Raw genomic sequence first — 19586 nt, forward strand, 5'->3', positions numbered from 1 at the left:
GAAGCGGTTTTCGAAACCTGACGAGAGATGCACGGGTTCGAGGCGTGACAAGTGCTCGAAAAAAGTACGTGTTCGAGACACGTGAATGACGCCACAGCAACGATAAATAGTCACAGGGACCTGAGAAGGAGGAAAGAAGTGTTTATATATTTAGAAAAAAAATGCGTTGTTGGAAATACCAGATATAAAGTCTTTTGTTTACGACTAAAGAACGTTTTTCCCTTTTTTCTTTCTTTCTTTGATATAACGACTACACTCAATAAAGAGGGAATTAATAACAAAAGATCCACAAATTTGAACGTATAATGCTAGAGGCCAAATCAAGTATGGTTCCCTGAGCCAATTTATCCAGACCATCGATTCTGTTCATCTTAGCTTGCTACTTACTTACTATAAGATTCAAATTAAAAGAAGTCCGATTACAACAGTGTTAAATATCTACAACAGACTGTAATTGATACAAAAAGGCAAAAAACATCTTTTTGCTAAATTGAATTGCGTTTCCTTTTTTGTTAAAAACAGACTGGTATTGAACAATATATAAACACATACATTTGCCAAACTGAGTAATTCCCCCTTTATCCTCACTCTCTCTTTCTCTATTGCCTAACACTTATGACATTGTAGGTATTTGGAAATATCAGCTCTCCGCAACGTGTGTGATAGGCTGTACTTTGGTAACAATATGATGGAAACACTTCCGACCCAAGTATTTCTTATTCTGTCCATAAAGATGAAATATGCAGTCGTACTGTTCCCAATGGTTTCAATGTTACAGTAAACGCGACAAAACTGAAACCGGCTCATTTCCTGGTCCGTGTTGAAATCTGTCAACTTAAACGGAGCTGAAATACCGTTATTCACACACAGCACAAAAGACGACAATGGCGGCAAGAGGATAAAGTCAAAAAAGCTACAAGGCAAACATGGGGAGGGGAGGGGAAGACATAATATTTCTATTTCAAAAGTACACAAGACCGATCAACGAAAATGCCAATTAAGATGTATCCATGAAAAATAGACTAAAATAGCATTTCAAAGAAAAACGTGACAGACCGACGAGAAAACTATTTAAAACATATCTATGACAGATCAGCGAAAATGTCATTTTCAATATAAACGTTAGAGATCAACAAAGATGTTATTTGAAACTTATTTTTGACAGACCGACAAAAATGCTATTTGAAACACACCCATGACAGATCTACGAAAATACTATTTGTAACATATTTGTGACAGACAGACGAAAATGCTTTTTGAAATTTATCCGTGACAGAACAATACTATCTGAAAGATATCTGTGTCACCGACGAAAATGCTATTTGAAACTTATCCGTGACAGATTTACCGAAAATACTATTTGAAAATAACCTGTCACAGACTGATAAAAATGCTGTATGAAATATATCCGTAACAGACCGCCAAAAATGCTATTCGACACTTATTTGTGAGAGACCGATAAAAATACTACTTGAAACTTACGCGTGACTTCACGACCAAAATTCTATTTGAAAATAATCTGCTAGAAACCGACGAAAATGGTCTTTAAAACTTGTTTTTGAGTAACCACCGAAAATGCTATTTTAAATTTATTTGTGACAAACCGACGAAAATACTATTTGAAGCTTATCAGTGACATATCAACAAAATACTATTTTAAACTTTTGAGTGACAGACCGACAGAAAATGCTTTTTGAAACTTATTTAGGACAGACCAACGAAAACTCTATTTAAAACTTATTTGTTACTAACTGACGAACATGCTATTTAAACATATCCGTTGTAGACCGAGAAAAATGTCCCTTGTGACTTACCGACGAAAATACTAATAAAACCATTTGTGACAGATCGATAAAAATACTATTTGGAACTATTTTTGATATACCGACGAAAATCCAAGTTGAAACATACCTGTGACAGACAACCGAATATGCTAGTTGAAACACATTTGCGACAAACAGACGAAAATACTATCTGAAACTTATTTATATCTAAGCGACGAAGATGCTTTTTGAAACATGTTTTGACGGACCGACAAAAATACTATTTGAAACATATCCGTGACAGAAAAACGAAAATTCTATTTGAAATTTATTTTTGACTAAGCGGCTAAAATGCTATTTGAAACTTATTTGGAATAGACCGGCAAAATACTGTATAAATTTATTTGTGACAAACTGATAGAAATACTATTTGAAACTTATTCGTGATAGATAAAAAGAAAATTCTATTTAAAACTTATTTGTGACAGACCGACGCAAATACTATTTAAAACTTATACGTGAAAGCCAAACGAAAATACTATTTGAAACTTATTGGGGACAAACCAACGAAAATACTATTTTAAACTTTTTCGTGACAGACAAACAAAATTTTCACTCATTTTGGGACAAAAAAACAACAACAAAAATGCTCTTTAGAACTAATTCGTGACAGACTTACAAAAGCACTATTTGAAAATTATTTGTGACAGACGGACGAAAATACTATGTGAAATTTATTCGTGACATACATACAAAAATACCTTTTGAAACTAATCAATGGCAGACTAATGAAAATGCTATTTGAAACTTATTTTTAAAAGACTAACGAAAATACTATAAAGCTCTGACTCCACCTTCATTTCCCATCTTCTTCCGCTCTTTTAAAAAAAAACAACAACGTATTTTCCGTATTTTAACTTTTATCATGAATAATAAAAGTTTTCCTTCATGATTGTAATATTTAAATTTTATTTTGCACCCCCCAAAGAATCATGATATATATATATATATATATATATATATATATATATATATATATATATATATATATATATATATATATTTGTCAGCCACATACAGTACTGGTACGTTGTATCACAACTCATCAGTGCGGCTAAACAAATACCTTCCCCCAGACTTATTTGTGACAAATTTTCTAAAATACTGTTAGAATCATATTCGTGAGAGACCGACAAAAATGCTATTGGGAAATTATCTGTAACAGATCTACAAATATACTGATTGTAACATATCAGTGACAGACCGACGAAAATACAACTAGGAACTTATGTGTGACAGACCGATGAAAATGCTATTGGGAGTGTATTCGTGACAAATCTACAAAAATACTATTTTGAACATATTCATGACAGACCGACAAAAATGCCAACTTGCGATAAACAGATGAAAACTCACTTGTGACAAACAGACAAAAATACTATGGGAAACACGTCCGTGATAGACCGATGAAAATACGATTTAAATCTACTTCGAGACAAATTTACGCAAATACTGTTTAAAATTTATTCGTAACAGATTTACGAATATACTATTTGAAACTTATCTGTGACAAGCCAACAAAAATGCTATTGGAAACTTATTCGGGGCAGATCGGTGAAATTACTATTTGAAACTTATTTAAGACAAAGAGACGAAAATGCTATGTGAAGCTTATTTGTTACACACTGATGAAAATACTATTTGAAACTTATTCGTTACAGTCTGATGAAAACACTGTTGAAAATTACTTGTGACAGTCAACGAATAATGTCTTTGAAACTTATTTGTGACAGACAACCGGAAATACTCTTTGAAACTTATTTGTGACAGACGGACGAAAATACAATTTGAAACTTATTCATGAATAAACGAAAAAGTGCCATTTATTACATCCGTTACAGACCGACGAAAATGCTCTATGAAACTTGGGACTAACCAAATAAAAATGCTATTTTAAACTTATTTGTGACAAATCGATAGAAATATTGTTTTTAACTTATTTGTGACTAACAAACGAAAATGCTATTTGAAATATATTCGAGACAGACCGACAAAATGCTATTTGAAACTTATTTGTAACTAACGAACAAAAAAGCTATTCAAAAGCTTTTGTGACAGACCGACGAAAATTCTGTTTTAAAAATCATTCGTGACTAACCGACAAAAATGCTATTTGAAACTTTTTCGTTACAAACCAACCAAAAATACTATCATGCGACAAATCAACACAAAACTATTTGAAAATTATTTGTGACAGACCAATGAAAATGCTATTTGAAAGACCGAGGAAAATACTATTTGAAGCGAATTCGTAAAAGACCAACGAAAATACTATTTGAAATTATTTGTTGCAGACCAATGAAAATTCTCTTTGAAACTTATCCGTGACAGTCCGACGAAAATACCATATGAAACTAATCTATGAAAAACTGATGAAAAATGCTATTTGAGACTTATCCGTTGTAGATCTACGAAAATACTATTTGGAACTTATTTTTGGCAGACCGATGAAATGCTATTCGATACTAGTTGGAACTTTTTGACAGACCACCGAAAATACTAACAGAAGCATATCCATGACAGATCGACGAAAATGCTACTTGAAACTTATCTGTGACATATCAACGAAAATGCTATTTTGAAGTAACCTGTGGCAGATCTACGAAATACTATTTGAAACATATCCATGACAGACCGATGAAAATACTATTTGAAATTTATTCGTGGCAGATCTACGAAATACTATTTGAAACATATCCATGACAGACCGATGAAAATACTATTTGAAATTTATTCGTGGCAGATCTACGAAATACTATTTGAAACATATCCATGACAGACCGATGAAAATACTATTTGAAATTTATTCGTGGCAGATCTACGAAATAGTATTTGAAACATATCCATGACAGACCGATGAAAATACTATTTGAAATTTATTCGTGGCAGATCTATGAAAATACTATTTGAAACATATTAGAGACGGAATAACAAAAATGCTATTTAAAATTTATCCGTGTCAGACCGACTAAAATACTATTTTAAACTAATCCAGAACAGACTGACAAAAATACTATTTGAAACTTATCTTTGACATTCCGACGAAAATACTATTAGAAACTTATCTGTGACAAATCGACGAAAATGCTATTTTAAAATTGTCCGTGAAGACCAACAAAAATGCTATTTGAAAGAGATCTGTGACAAATCTATGAAACTGTTATTTGAAACTTATTTGTGACAGACCGACAAATTTAAAATTTGTAGCTTACCCGTGACAGACTGACGAATACGCTATTTGAAAATGATCCGTGACAGACTGACAAAAATACTATTTGAAACATATCCGTGGCAGATCTACCAAAATGCTACTTGAAACGTATGTATGACAGACCGGCAAATATGCTATTTGTAACTTATTTTTGACAGACCAATTGAAGACCTATTTGAAACTTATTCGTAATAGAACAACGAAAATGCAATTTAAAACTTAAGATTGACCTTTTTTTTTTTTTTTTTTACAAAGGCATCACCACATTATCAAGGCCCAGAGGCACCTCTAGGATAAGGGTTAAAGAGTGTACAGTAGAAGTTGGTCAATATAGTAATCATTAGTAATGAAAATTTGGTAAATTTAATAACTTATATGGAACGGCTCATCAAGAACTTATTTACCTTAGACTTGAACACAACCATATTGTAGTCAGCCGGAAAGCAGGAAAACGGAAGACAATTCCACAGGCGTGCAGTTCTAAGAAAGAAGCTTTGTTCATGGAATCTATGTTTAGGTTTAGGCACAGATAAAGAGTGGGGGAAATTATTGATAGTGTTTACAGCTAGACGAGCGTTTCTTGTGAAAGTTTGGCGAGGGGGGACCATAGATTGAAGCTCAGTTGAACACTTTCCATGAAAATAACGATACATCGGAGACAAACTCGCAACATCTCTTCTGTGAGATAGAGGTTGTAAGGAGGAGAAAAGGACATCTCCTACGAGGCTACGAAGTCTATTTTGAACTCTATCAAGGCAGGACGTCCTTTCTAGCAGCTCCTGCCCAGATGTGGCAACAGTATTCCATCCTTGGACGTACCTGGCTCTTATATAGATAGAGAATTGCATCAGCAGTGAGATATCTACTGGATCGATAGAAAGATCCCACCATTTTTCCAGCGGCCTTGGCAACAGATTTGATATACGTGTTCCATTTAAGATCAGGAGTAATGGTCAAGCCCAGAAGCTTGTCAAAACTTGAGGCCTCCTGAAGACGACAGCCATTCATTTCAATTGATGACAAATGTGGATTAAAATGTTGATGATGTAAAGAGAGAAGCTTGGTTTTAGATGCATTAAAAGTAACCAGCCACTCCTTTCCCCATTGTACTACATGCTCAAGATCAGAGGAGAGAGAATTGGAGAGTACTTGCTCGTTTACTGTCTTAGATGTGGTACCATAAATGGTAGTGTCGTCAGCATAAATGTCTACAAATGATGTAAGGATATGATTTGGAAGATCATTAATGTAGATCAGGAAAAGAGTTGGGCCCAGGATGGATCCCTGAGGGACACCGGCATTAATACTGTGAGCTTCTGATTTTTGCCCCTCAACTACTACTCTTATGAACCTATCAGAAAGAAATGATTTAATAATTGAGAAGACTTTTCCAGCTAAAAACTAAATAGCTATTTGGAATTTATCGGCGACAGACAAACAAAAATAAAATTACAAAATTATCCGTGACTGACGGACGAAAATTATATTTCAAAATTAAGGGTAGCAGACAAAAAAATTATATTTTAAACTAAAACTCTATTTCAAAATTAAGCGTAACAAATCTGGTGAAAAGCTATTTTAAACTTAAGCATTAAATGCAATTTCATAATTAACAGTGAAAAACCGACGAAAATGTGATTTCACTATTAAGCGTTCCAACTTGTATTCAACCTCAGTTCTCGCAACAATCAATTACTTAAAACTAATGATATACTTCCCACATCATAACTGTATTAATTCATATATGATATGAGTGCGTTGCATACGATCAAACAACTAGTCACATGTTTAAGTGTGCACGTTCTGCACCTAACGACCGTGTAGAACTGCTACAATTGGATACGCTTACGCCTGTACTGGGAGCATGATATCCTGTTGCGTGTTTGCTTTCTGGTATGCATCTAGAATGTTCTGATTTAGTTGCATTGTGTTCTTTTTCAGTGTTTCCGAGATGAGAAAAAAGTGTAACTATCCTGTGCCATATTTTGTATTGATTGAATATACTCAAAGAAACATAAATTATAAATGCATCAATAACGCCTATTAAGTTGATTCTCATACATTTTTACCAGATATATTTTTTTATTATTCAAAAGTACTTTTATACCCGATTCTTGTACCTAATAAATGACCAAATGATTCGTCAGAATGATAAATCTAGTCCAAGACAGCTATTCTAGCTATTATTATAAAAATGTGTAAATAATATATATATATATATATATATATATATATATATATATATATATATATATATATATAAAATATTAGTAATTCAACAAATCCAAAATTTATTACGTGAAATGGTTAAATTTCAAATAAAAAGAATTTTCTTTTTCTATGTAAGACAACTAATACATTTGATATAATATAACCCCTTATTATATAGGATTTCGATGTCTACCATCTCTCTTAAGTGACTTGACTTTAAAAAATTTTGTGCCAAGCTTTTTTAATTTGGACTTCATACTTTTAATTTAAAATTGAGATTTTTTAATTAAAATATGAGATTTTTTAATTTAAAGTTGAGATGTTTTAATTCGGTCCAAAAGCATTACTCTACCGTTTAGAGACTTTATTACTCATCATTATTTGCTTGAATGCTTTTGACTTTTATTTAATTATTGCTACTGATTAATAATACATATGAATTATTGACAGGAAACATTAATGAACAGAGGAAGGTATGTCCTTAGAAATTAATCATGAAAAAATAATTTTCAATTTTCTTTAAAGAGAATTTAGATAATTTTATATTTGATGTCTCTTTGATTTATTGCCTTCACTGAATTTTAATTAAAAAACCTGGTCAGGTTAAACAGTATTGGAAAGATATAAATTCAGCTGTAACGTTGTTATTATTTTTTAAATGGTCCAAACGCTGTATATAGAAACTTGTAAAAAAAAGAAAACTTTGATACGAACTTTTTTGTTGAAAGAAAAAGTTTTTTTTTTTTGGTTTCACACACAAGTCGCCGACACGTATTTAAAACACGACATAATATCTTCTCTTTTTTCCTTTTCCTGGTCAGATAGCAGTCTTTTGATTTTTTAGCAATACTACACTGTTGTGATGTAGCAATTTTATCTAGGACCCACAGGTCGGCCGGCTCGCTTTCAAAGTGGTAGTTTTTTTTGTTTTTTATATTCCATTTTCACCCCAAACAAGGCACATTGCCACTTTGATGTAGTGGGCTACTATCAGGGGCAGCAACTACTGGGCACTATGTTGGGATTTGGGCAGCAAGATTTCGGTTCACGTTACACTTGAACTTCTGCATGTCAGTACAGTTGGCGAAACAGGGACCTGGAATGGAATTCCAGAGTTTAGCGCTTCTGGTGAAGAAACTGCTGGAGTAGTAAGATCTTTTACATCTAGGGATCTCTACTGCGTGTGGGTGGGATTTAGCTGCTTGTCGGATTTGTCGAAGGTGTCTACGTCGTGGGGGCACAAGTGTCTGCAGTTCGTCAGAGCATTCACCATTAAAATACTTGTAGAACAGGCAGAGGGATGCAACGTTTCGTCGATGGGACAGAGACTGAAGCTTAGATGCCAGTTCAGGGCCTATCAGATTGCCGACTCTCTTGAACCTTGTCTAGGAGCGAGAGACTAGCAGCAGATGCACCAGCCCAAATGTGGCAGCAATACTCCATACATAGGCGAATGGTGGCCTTATAGAGGTACAGGATACTTTCAGGTGTCAGTAGTTTTCTAGCACGGTAGAGAGAGCCTACCTTCTTTGCAGCGGCCCTGGCAATGCTTTAAATGTAATTGTTCCAACTCATGTTTCCTGTGAACGTTAGTCCAAGCAGTTTGAAAGATGTACTCTCAGATAGATAGTCACTGGCCAATGCTATTGGTGGCAGAGAAGATTTCTTGTAATTATTGAAGGAAACCAGTTTAGTCTTGGCAGCATTGAATGTGACCATCCATTTTTGTCCCCATTCCACTACGGATTGGAGGTCATCCTCTAGTGTTTTTGCCATTTCTTTAGTTATGTGTTCATTTCTTTTCCTGTCATGCCTGTTATAGAGTGTAGTGTCATCAGCATATATACCCATCTCAGAGGCAGTTTTGTTGGAGAGGTCATTAATAAATATTAGGAACAATAGAGGTCCAAGGATAGACCCCTGAGGCAGTCTCGCATTTATATCATATTGTTTAGATGTACGACTGTCTAGGACAACCTGGATTTTTCTCTTATCTAAGAACGATTTAATTATATTAAGTATTCTACCAGTGATACCGTATGATCTAATTTTCCTGAGGAGACCCTCATGCCATACCCTGTCAAAAGACTTAGATATATCTAGAGCTACCGCTCTGCCCTCTCCCGCTTTGTCCAGTGAATGGTATATACGTTCAGGTGGAGGAAACCCTCATGCTTGTCAACATTACCTTCCAAATTGCCACTCGCTTTTCCTATCTTCCTCTTCCCTTTCTTACAATCTTGATGTATACAGATGCATTTCATTTGGTGACGTCACGCTGACACCACAGCTTAAATTCTGTGTATGCGTACGTGTCTTGGCTTGGTCATTTAAGGGTGGATAATAACTACATAACAACACTCTGACATCTACTATTCTTATCAAGTTTAAATGTGTGCTAGTTTGCTAAAGCACTCAATATTCAGGGGAACCCGCCATCTCACAGTGTGCCTCGTCAACTTCACAACTTCGTCATATACAAAAAAGAAGCATTTTGTTAATCTCTAATGCATGACGACGCGGTGATCAACTGTTACTGATTTAATCATGTGGTCAGCGGCGATTAACAATTACTGATTTCATTATGTAGTCACCCATGCAAAGTGTAATTCAGGAATCAAATTTTAGTCTGACCGTTTTAGTGGCAACATGTTTTGTTAAATCTTAATATCTTTACACTTTTTCGGTTCAATCCCGTAGCGACAGCGTTGGCATGTTGGCTAATAGCAATATGTACGTGTGTTATAGATCTGTTACAGCCGATCGTCAAACGTGTTCTATAGTCTTTATAATTTCTACAAATCAACCTATGTCATTTCTCGATATATATATATATATATATATATATATATATATATATATATATATCTGTTGGTGATAATAACACACACACAGCTGGTTATAAAATATTTTGTTCATTCAAAATAACCTTCTAAATTTCTGAGTGACAGTTTTGACATTATTTACGGCGTGCGAGGTACCGTCGATACGTGGGGAAAAAGTGTGTCGCTTTGGCCGGCCGTCGTTGTCTTTCTTTTTGTTGTCTGCCATCACTTTCCTTATTAGCCCAGATGGCGAACACATTCTAACATGCATTATCTTTAAATGTGGGTCAATCTAGAGTGTCAGTGTCTGAGTAGTAGGACTTTTTCAATGACCGAATGCAAGTGCATACTTACTCAAACAAATGATTTCCTACTTTGAAAGTGGCCCGCAGTAAACGGTGTAGTCTAATCTGAAGACACTGATGAAACTGGCGGTTAACACATGAAAAAGACTGGTTATTTTCATGAAATATGTTTTTCTACGGAAACTATTTTTTTATAAACATAATAAATGAAATTAAATTAAATTTGCTTACGTACAGGGTTAATACTGAAAGGAAACAGAGTTTTATTAGTATAATAAATTAAAATAAATTAAATAAACGCAAAAGAAAATGAATGAATGTTTACTTAGCATTGTCAAAAATTATTAAAGTTTTCACATATAAAAATTAAGTAGGTAGTAGTCAGTCTATAACATCGTAGTTTCAGTTTTTTTTTTATTTCTATTGCATTTTCTATATGCATGGTTGGCGACTGTCATTCTTATAGATTGAGTTTCGCATTCGAGGGTTTTCTTTCCATTGTTTTCAGTATTATTGTCTGTTGTATAGTCTGCCCTTGATTCCGATTACTCCTAATCTTGTTTTCAAGTTCTTGGGAACTGTTCATAATGCTCACACAATGATTAGTATTATGCCAGATTTCTGCAGGTTCTATATTCCTTTTAGTTCTCCGGCAAGTTCCGCATATTATTATTATTATTATTATTATTATTATTATTATTATTATTATTATTATTATTATTATTATTATTGTTAAGTGTTGAGACATTATGTTGAACAGAGTGCAGTCTTGATGTTGAGTGTGAAGTAACCAAGATGGCGGATTAAGAATCAAATGCGGTTCGTGACATAGCCAACGGCGAACTGATTTAATCAAAAATTCGACAATTTTTATAGTAACTTTGATTATAAAAAAGATTGGCGAAATGATTTGTGTCATACCCCCATTACTCGTGATGGGAAAAGTCTCATAGTGGCTTCGGTTTCCGGGAGACAGGGTAGAGTACTGGTCAAGGATTCGTTCTTGACACTCAGCTCGACAGGTGAGGGGCCGAGGTACACCGCTCGGGTACTCCTTAGGAGGTCCACCCTCCTAGGCCTTGCCATCGGGCTTTCCGGTGGGGCAAGTTAATTGTCTGTCGTCCGAGGCGCCCCTACCGGGGAATGCCGACGGGGTTGCCCACGCAATTTTTTATGAGACAAGAGTGCCCTTCCTTTAGGGGGGCTTGCTTATTTCCACCTTCCGGCCTTGTGCTACATTTTGGTGGACACCAAATAAATAACTACCTCCATTACTCATCTTGCATGATGGGATGTGTCTCCTGGTGGCTTCGGCTGCAGGGAGACAGGGAAGAAGTACTCGTCAAGGACAGGCGAGGGGCCGAGAACCGGCCCAGCACCTGTCGGACTGAGGTACACCGCCTGGGTAATACTTAGGATGTCCACCCTCCCAGGCCTTGCCACCGGGCTTTCCGGTGGAGTAAGTTCATTGCTTACTGCCTCAGGCGCCCCGACTGGGGAATGCCGACGGGGTTACTCAGGCAATTTTTACAATTTCAGGAGTGCCCCTCCTTTAGCCTGCTGGATCCCCACTTTCCGGCCTTGTGCCACATTTTGCTGAGATGGGCAGCAAATAAATATCTACCTCCATTACTCGTGATGGGGAAAGTCTCCTAACGGGAGACAGGGTAGAGTACTCGTCAAGGATTCGTTCTTGACACTCAGCTCGACAGGTGAGGGGCCGCGAACCGGTCCAGAACCTGTTGGACTGAGGTACAGCGCCTGGGTAATACCTAGGAGGTCCACCCTCCCAGGCCTTGCCACTGGGCTTTCCGGTGGAGTAAGTTCATCGCTCGCTGCCTGAAGCGCCCCTACCGGCGAATGCCGACGGGGTTACTCAGGCAATTTTTGCGATTGCGGGAGTGCTCCTCCTTTAGGGGAGTCTGCTTAGGATCCCTACCTTCCTGCCTTGTGCCAAATATTGATGTGGTGGGCAGCAATTAAATATCTACCCCCATTAGGAGTCAAAAACATTTTACAATTATTATTATTATTATTATTATTATTATTAGTAGTAGTAGTAGTAGTAGTAGTAGTAGTAGTAGTAGTCTTGGTAATAATAAATATATTTTTTAACAATAGATATTAAGCATCAGTTGATAAATCTCGATATATTATAAAGGTGAACTTGTCCGTCTAAGGAACGGTGTCTACCAAACTACTCTCTAATTTTTTGGTCTAAAAACTTTAATTCTGATATATACTATAATTGGACATGTAAAACAGAATCTATTTGATTTTTAACCCCCCTCCAAATAGCTGCTTCAGAGTCAAAATGAACTACGCATGCGCAAATATAATTTATACGTTAAATTAAGTTTATGTGACAAGCTTTTATATACACGTGTCGTTAGCTCAGATATTAGCGAATACCATTAGAGAGCTGGATGTTTTCATTTCGATTTTTTTTTTTGCATACAGTATTATAGTGTATAATAATAAATATGTAATCTGCACGAGTTGAATGCCACATTTAAACGTATTTTTCGACCGCAAAACTCCGGCTGGCATACAATTAATCTCTCAATTTCATGTTTATATCGAGTAGTTTAAAGTTCTTTGTTTCTGATAGGGCGTATAATACAGGCCCATCGTTTTATTTAGAAATACAAATGCACCAGATTTGCATGAGTTTTTTTTTGATAATTATTAGACGCCAAGTTAGCAAGGTTTCTTGACTTTCAATTTCTATTCATTTTTACAAAAGGGGTCATCACATATCAAGACCCAGAGGCCCCTCGAGAATAAGTGGTTAATGTGTGCATTGTAGTCATTGAGCCAGTTGCGTAATAGTCGTTTGTAGAAATACTTTGGTAAAATTAGATCATTTTCGAGAATGGCTGAACAAAAACTTGTTTACGTTGGACTTGAAGATAATGATATTGTTATCAGTTGGAAAGCAGATAGCGAAAAACAAGCGTTAGGGACTAGGGAAGAAGCTTTGTTCATGGAATTCATGTTTAGGTTTGGGCAACAATAGAGAGTGGTGAAATTTATTGATAGTGATTTTGGCTAAACTCGTGTTTTTTTGTGAAATATTGGCGATGTGGGAACAGATGAAAATAGCGATAGAGCAGGGACACGTTCGCAACGTATAAGGCTTACAAGAAGCCTTATACGTTTAATTATAAAGTCTGTTTTGAACTCTTTCAAGGCAGGATAGGGTACTTCGAGGAGCTCCTGTCCGGATGTGGCAACAGTATTCAATACTAGGAGGTACTTGGTTCTTATACAGGTAGAACATTGCTTCAGCAGTAAGATATCTAATGGAGCGGTAGAATGTTCCAACGGGTTTCCTTAGCTACGGGTTTGATGTATGTGCTCCATTTCAGATCAGAAGTGAAGGTCAGACCACGAGGTTTGTTTAAACATGGAGCGTCCTCAAGGTGAGGGCCGTTTATTTCAATAGGAGCCAAATGTGTGTCAGAGCGTTGATCATGGATAGAAGTATGTTTCTAGAGTCATGGAAATAAACAAGCCACCTTTTCCACATTGCACCACGTGCTTAAGATCAAAGGAGAAAGAGAATCAGAGAAATCTTGGCCGTTTCTCCTCTTAGAGGTGTTGCCATCAAAGGTAATGTCGATTGCCTAAATGTCTACGAAGGATCTAAGAATATGATTTGAGAAATTATTGATGAAGATCAAGAAGAGAGTTGGGCTCAGGATGGAACCTTGAGGAACGCCTGCATTAATACTGTGAGCTTCTGATCCATGCCCATAAACTACTGCTCCTATAAACCTATAAGAAAGAAATGATTTAATAATTGAAAAAAAAATCTAGCCATTTTGTAGCTGGAGATCTTGTGTAGCAGGCCTTTTTGCCACATCCTATCGAAAGCCTTGAATATGTCAAGAACAATTGCCCTAGAAACAAAGCTTGAGTCGAGAGATTCACTAATCCTGTGAGATATAACTGTCAGCATATCAGCTGTAGATCTACAAAAGCGGAAAGACTATTTAAGCTTAATTCTTAATTTGAGAGATTTTCTACAATAAAATTATTTAATGTATTTTGATCTAAATTAATACACGGTATCAAAAACGTCACTAAAGGGTTTTGTACTTAAACAGATTCTTTATTTTTGATGATGTCTTTCTTTCATTTTAACACAATCTGACTAAGACGTTTAAAAAATCAAAAAAAAAAATGCAAAATTCAAACAATCTTTATTTATGAAAAATAATTTCTTTTAAATATTGCCCATTTTCAATTTTCATATATGTGCTCTTTCCAAAACATTATTCATGACAGATTGCAGAATCTCTGGATTGCGATTAAACTGCCTTACTTTATTACTGGTGTTTTACTCCAATTCTTGCAGGGCTTGGGGGTTGTTAAAATAAACTCTTTCTTTAAGATATCCCCACAAGAAAAAGTCGAAAATAAAGAATTTTCCCGAGTTCGACAGAAACATTCCCGAGTTCGACAAGATACACCTGAAGAAAGTCGGAGGTTATACCGACTGAAACGTTGTGAAAATCACACTAAATATGAGACCAGTAGTCCGATGAATAATAATACACATGTGTTTATGTTTATATATTTTATACACACATTTTATACAATGTTCTTCATTTTAACGAATTGAAATAATCAAATATGTACAATGCTTCAAGCAAACTATATTCACTTCTTTAGAGATTTGTAAAGAATCGGAATCGTGAATTGTATCGAAATCGGGAATTTAATACGGAATCAGTAATTGTATCGGAATCGAGGAAAATATTGGAATCGTCCCATCACTAATATATATATATATATATATATATATATATATATATATATATATATATATATATATATACTAATAATATACCAGCTTACTGGTAGCAGACACTCATGTTCATGCTCATCTAAAAATCCCACTTTTATTTAATATACAAGCGTACAATTGTTTCAACCCTGTACTAATAGTTTTATATATAGTCCTCTGCATATACAGTGATAACAATAAAAGCAAATAATAAAAGTCATATCAAGCTAGTACTCCGTACCATTAGTTCAATACATTCACAATCTTGAAGTTTTTTTCTTTCATAGTCGACCAACGTATGATACTCACCACTTATTGGTTCCAGATAAACCAGTATAAATAGTTTGCACTACAATTATGTCGATAAATGCACTGAGATGATCATTTTTCCGGTGTTATTTTCATTTATATGAATGTGACACACACACATATATGATGAATTCAAATGGAAAATTGAGTATTTCAGTTTATTTATATGAAGACTATAAACAAAAAAAATACAAATATATTAAACGTTGAATTCGCCTTAAACCTGATTTTAATTGAAAGCATAATGAAATAATGCCCATCACATTATGTATAGCATAATATTGAAGTGTGATAGAAAAATGTAACACAAAACCATTTTTAATGATAACTTCGTAACTTTGAAAACAGCGATGATTGTGTTTTGCATCGAATTCTTCACACACACACATACACACACACACACACAAACACACACACACATGTATATATATATTGTTTTTAGAAAGTTTTTATATGGGACAAGTCATTGGAACCGTCGGCTTTAAACCCGATAATTAGGACAGTTTTAGATACCCATATTAAGCTCTCTTTAGCCAATACTCATCTGATGAGTATTCACTAAAAAGAGATTGATATTGGTATTTATTTAAAACGGTCCTAATTATCGGGTTTGAAACCGACGGTACCAATGACTTGTCCCATCTAAAGACTGTCTGTAAACAAAATATAAATACGCTCTTATTTTAGGATTTTCCTTATAATTGAACACTCTGCTAGATTTCTTAAAAAAAACTAATTACATACATATACACATACATACACACATATATCAATAACTATATATATATATTCAAATAGATTTTATAAGTTCTGAATGAACAACAGTGACAAATCTGCTATTCTTGAAAACCTTTACGATTCTCATGAGTCTTCGTCAAGCATTTTATTTATTATAAAAAGAAAATTGATGAATCGATTAAAACAGTTTCAAATGTATTTGCGTATACTTATTCCCTTTTCGTATCGGGATTTGCTGATGTTGGGTTTGCCGCTCAAATAGCTTCGATAATGGGGAAGCGCAAGTTGCGCTAACAATTTACTAAAACTTACTAATTCGGCATATGTCTTCAAATACTTATAAGGAGACTGTCTCCACGAACAACGCATTGGCATGACTAAAGTTAGTCATTCTCGCTAGCAGACTTGTCACCTGTCCTTTCCTAGAACTCCATTTATCAACATCTAGTAGTACACGACACCCCCAAAAGATTTCAGATTTATGGACCCATAACATTTAGAAGTGTAAGCCATGTTCAGTTTCAAAACAGTTTCCGATGGTTCGTTGTTCTACACAAGTCCTGGAGGTGACTGGTTCTCAGTAGACAGTTCTTGAGTTGGAATCCACAGAGCAAAAGATTCTTCCCGTGTTGACACGAAGAAAACATATGCGAAGTTGCTACGGAAAAGTTTAATATTTATGGAGCAATTTTGGTTTCTGATTGGTTGGTAGCAGAACGTGAATTAATTCGATTCGTCAGTTCCTAGCAACATCGTTTATAAATAGAATCTCTCGAGTGTGCGTGATCATACCCCATTATAAGTTCATTATGATGGGATGTCTCCTAACGGCTTTGGCTGCAGGGAGACAGGGTAGTACAAGTCAAGGATTCGTCACTTGACACTCAGCCCAACAGGTGAGGGGCCGGGAACCGGCCCAGCACCTGTTGGACTGAGGAACACCACCTGGGTAATACCTAGGAGGTCCACCCTTCCAGGCCTTGCCACCGGGCTTTCCGGTGGGCCAAGTTTATTGCTTGCTGCCTGCGGCGCCCCGACCGGGGAATGCCGACGGGGTTACTCAGGCAATTTTTAAAATTGCAGGAGTGCCCCTCCTTTAGGGGAGCCTGCGGAGTTCCCACTTTCCAGGCCTTGTGCCAAATATTGCCGATGTGGGCGGCAATTAAATAACTACCCCATTATAATCCTCTTATGATGAGATGTGTCACCTAGCTTCAAGGTCACAGGATAGTAGTACACGTCAAGGATCCGTTCTTGACACTCAGCCCGACAGGTGAGGGGCCCGGAACCGGCCCAGCACCTGTCGGACTGGGTACACTGCCCGGGTATCACCCAGGAGGTCCACCCTCCCAGACTTTGCCACCCGGTTTTCGAGTGGAGCAAGTTTATTGCTTGTCGCCTGAGGAGTTCCGACCGGGGAAAGCCGACGGGGTTACTCAGGCAATTTTTGTAATTGCAAGAGTGCCCCTCCTTTAGTGAGAGCTTGCTTTAGATCCTAATTTTTCATCCTTTGCCAAATATTGCTGAGATGGGCAGCAACTAAATCACTACCTCATTATAAGAGAAAGATATTGCAACAATATTAATAAAACACACGGCAATCTTTGGCGTCTCAAATTCCAACCGGTGCATCTCTATCGCCAATACCTTGCTCTTTTGAGGTAACAAACCCACTATCAACTAAACTTAATGTGCAAAGAAGGGATGGTAAACTTAAATGCTTTTAAAACGGCTTCTCAACAAATTCACCAATTTTTGCAACTCATCTGGTGCCTAACGAAGAGTCATGAGAGTTGAAAATGTTTGCCGATAAGTCCTTGCTAATACTTTAAGCAAAATGTTAATATAGGTGCTATTTAACACGACACGATGGATCGGAAAAGAAACAAACAGGAATTGTCACTGTTATTCAATGAAATATGCTTCAATGAAAAAGTGTTACCTATATATATATATATATATATATATATATATATATATATATATATATATATATATATAAATGTAACTGTTGGTTCGTTCGGAATTAATTGTCTAAAAAACCACTGGACGGATGGCTTCCACGTTTTGGTATAATATGTTTACTATATCCATGTGTGTTTTTATATATTTCTTTTTAATTATAACATTATACTTAATTTTTCTATGATAAATAGGTGTTTTTCTTTGTACCGAGAGGCCATTTTTTTTTTATTTAGGGACAATTATTTATTACCGCTTCCTGTCACGTGACCAGTGTTACAATTTAGCGGTTTTTCTGCTAGATCTGGAGATTTCGTTTGCAATCTAGCGGGGAATTCTAGAAAACCTGGAGATATTTGGCACCCACACACCCGCATTAGATTATTAAAAAATAAAGAAAACCCGAAAAGCGATTGAAAATACTTTAAAACATAAAATAAACTCATTCATGTAAGTAAAAAAAAAGTAGCATTTATTGCCTTTGGTAACAATTATTTATTGATTATTTGTTTTGTTTTTCACCTTTTTTCGACTAACCATTCTTAAATCTCACTATAAAATCGATTTTTCCAAGTACATTTTAGGTGGGGGGCATTCCAACCTCCGAAGGGGGTTTGTATTACTGTACACATAGATTCGAAAAAGTTGTCAAAAAACAAATATATAACAAATAAATGTTATCAAAGGCAAGATAAGTTACTTTTCTGCCAAACTGGATATATTTTTCGTGTTTTTATTCAATGTAACATATTTATTCAGCTCGAAAAACATACAGTGTTTACCGATGTATTTGAAAATTCAAGATGGCATCTCACACCCTCTTTAACACCGTAAGTTTGGAAAAAGGTGTTATAAATAAAAAACTATACAAAATACTATTAAAAAAAACCCGATTATATGTCAACCTATGTCACAGTAACATGTATTGAGCGAGTTTTTAACAGTATTTTATCCGGTCTTTTATTTATAACATCTTTTCCCAAACTTACCGTGTTAAAGAGAGAATCAGACTCCATCTTGAATGTTCCAATACATCGGTAAACACTGTATGGTTTTCGAGCTGAATAAACATGTTACATTAAATAAAAACACGAAAAATATATCCAGTTATGTAGAAAAGTAACTTATCTTGCCTTTGATAACATTTATTTGTTATATATTTGTTTTTTGACAACTTTTTTCGAATCTATGTGTACAGTAATACAAACCCATAGTGAGAAAACACGGAACATTACGTAGTTTTTTTTTGGGGGGGGGGTGAATTAGCGATTTTTGAAAATTTCAGACAATAAGTTAAAAATCTGGCGATTTTCTGGACATTTCTTTCTCCTGATCTCGCGGGTTTTTTTAAAATCTCAGTTGGCAACATTGCATCACTAAAAAAACACCACAGGCTTAATGTAAACA

The sequence above is a fragment of the Euprymna scolopes genome, chromosome 20, assembly GCF_053919585.1.
Source record: "Euprymna scolopes isolate OS-2025 chromosome 20, ASM5391958v1, whole genome shotgun sequence".
Taxonomy (NCBI): Eukaryota; Metazoa; Mollusca; class Cephalopoda; order Sepiida; family Sepiolidae; genus Euprymna; species Euprymna scolopes.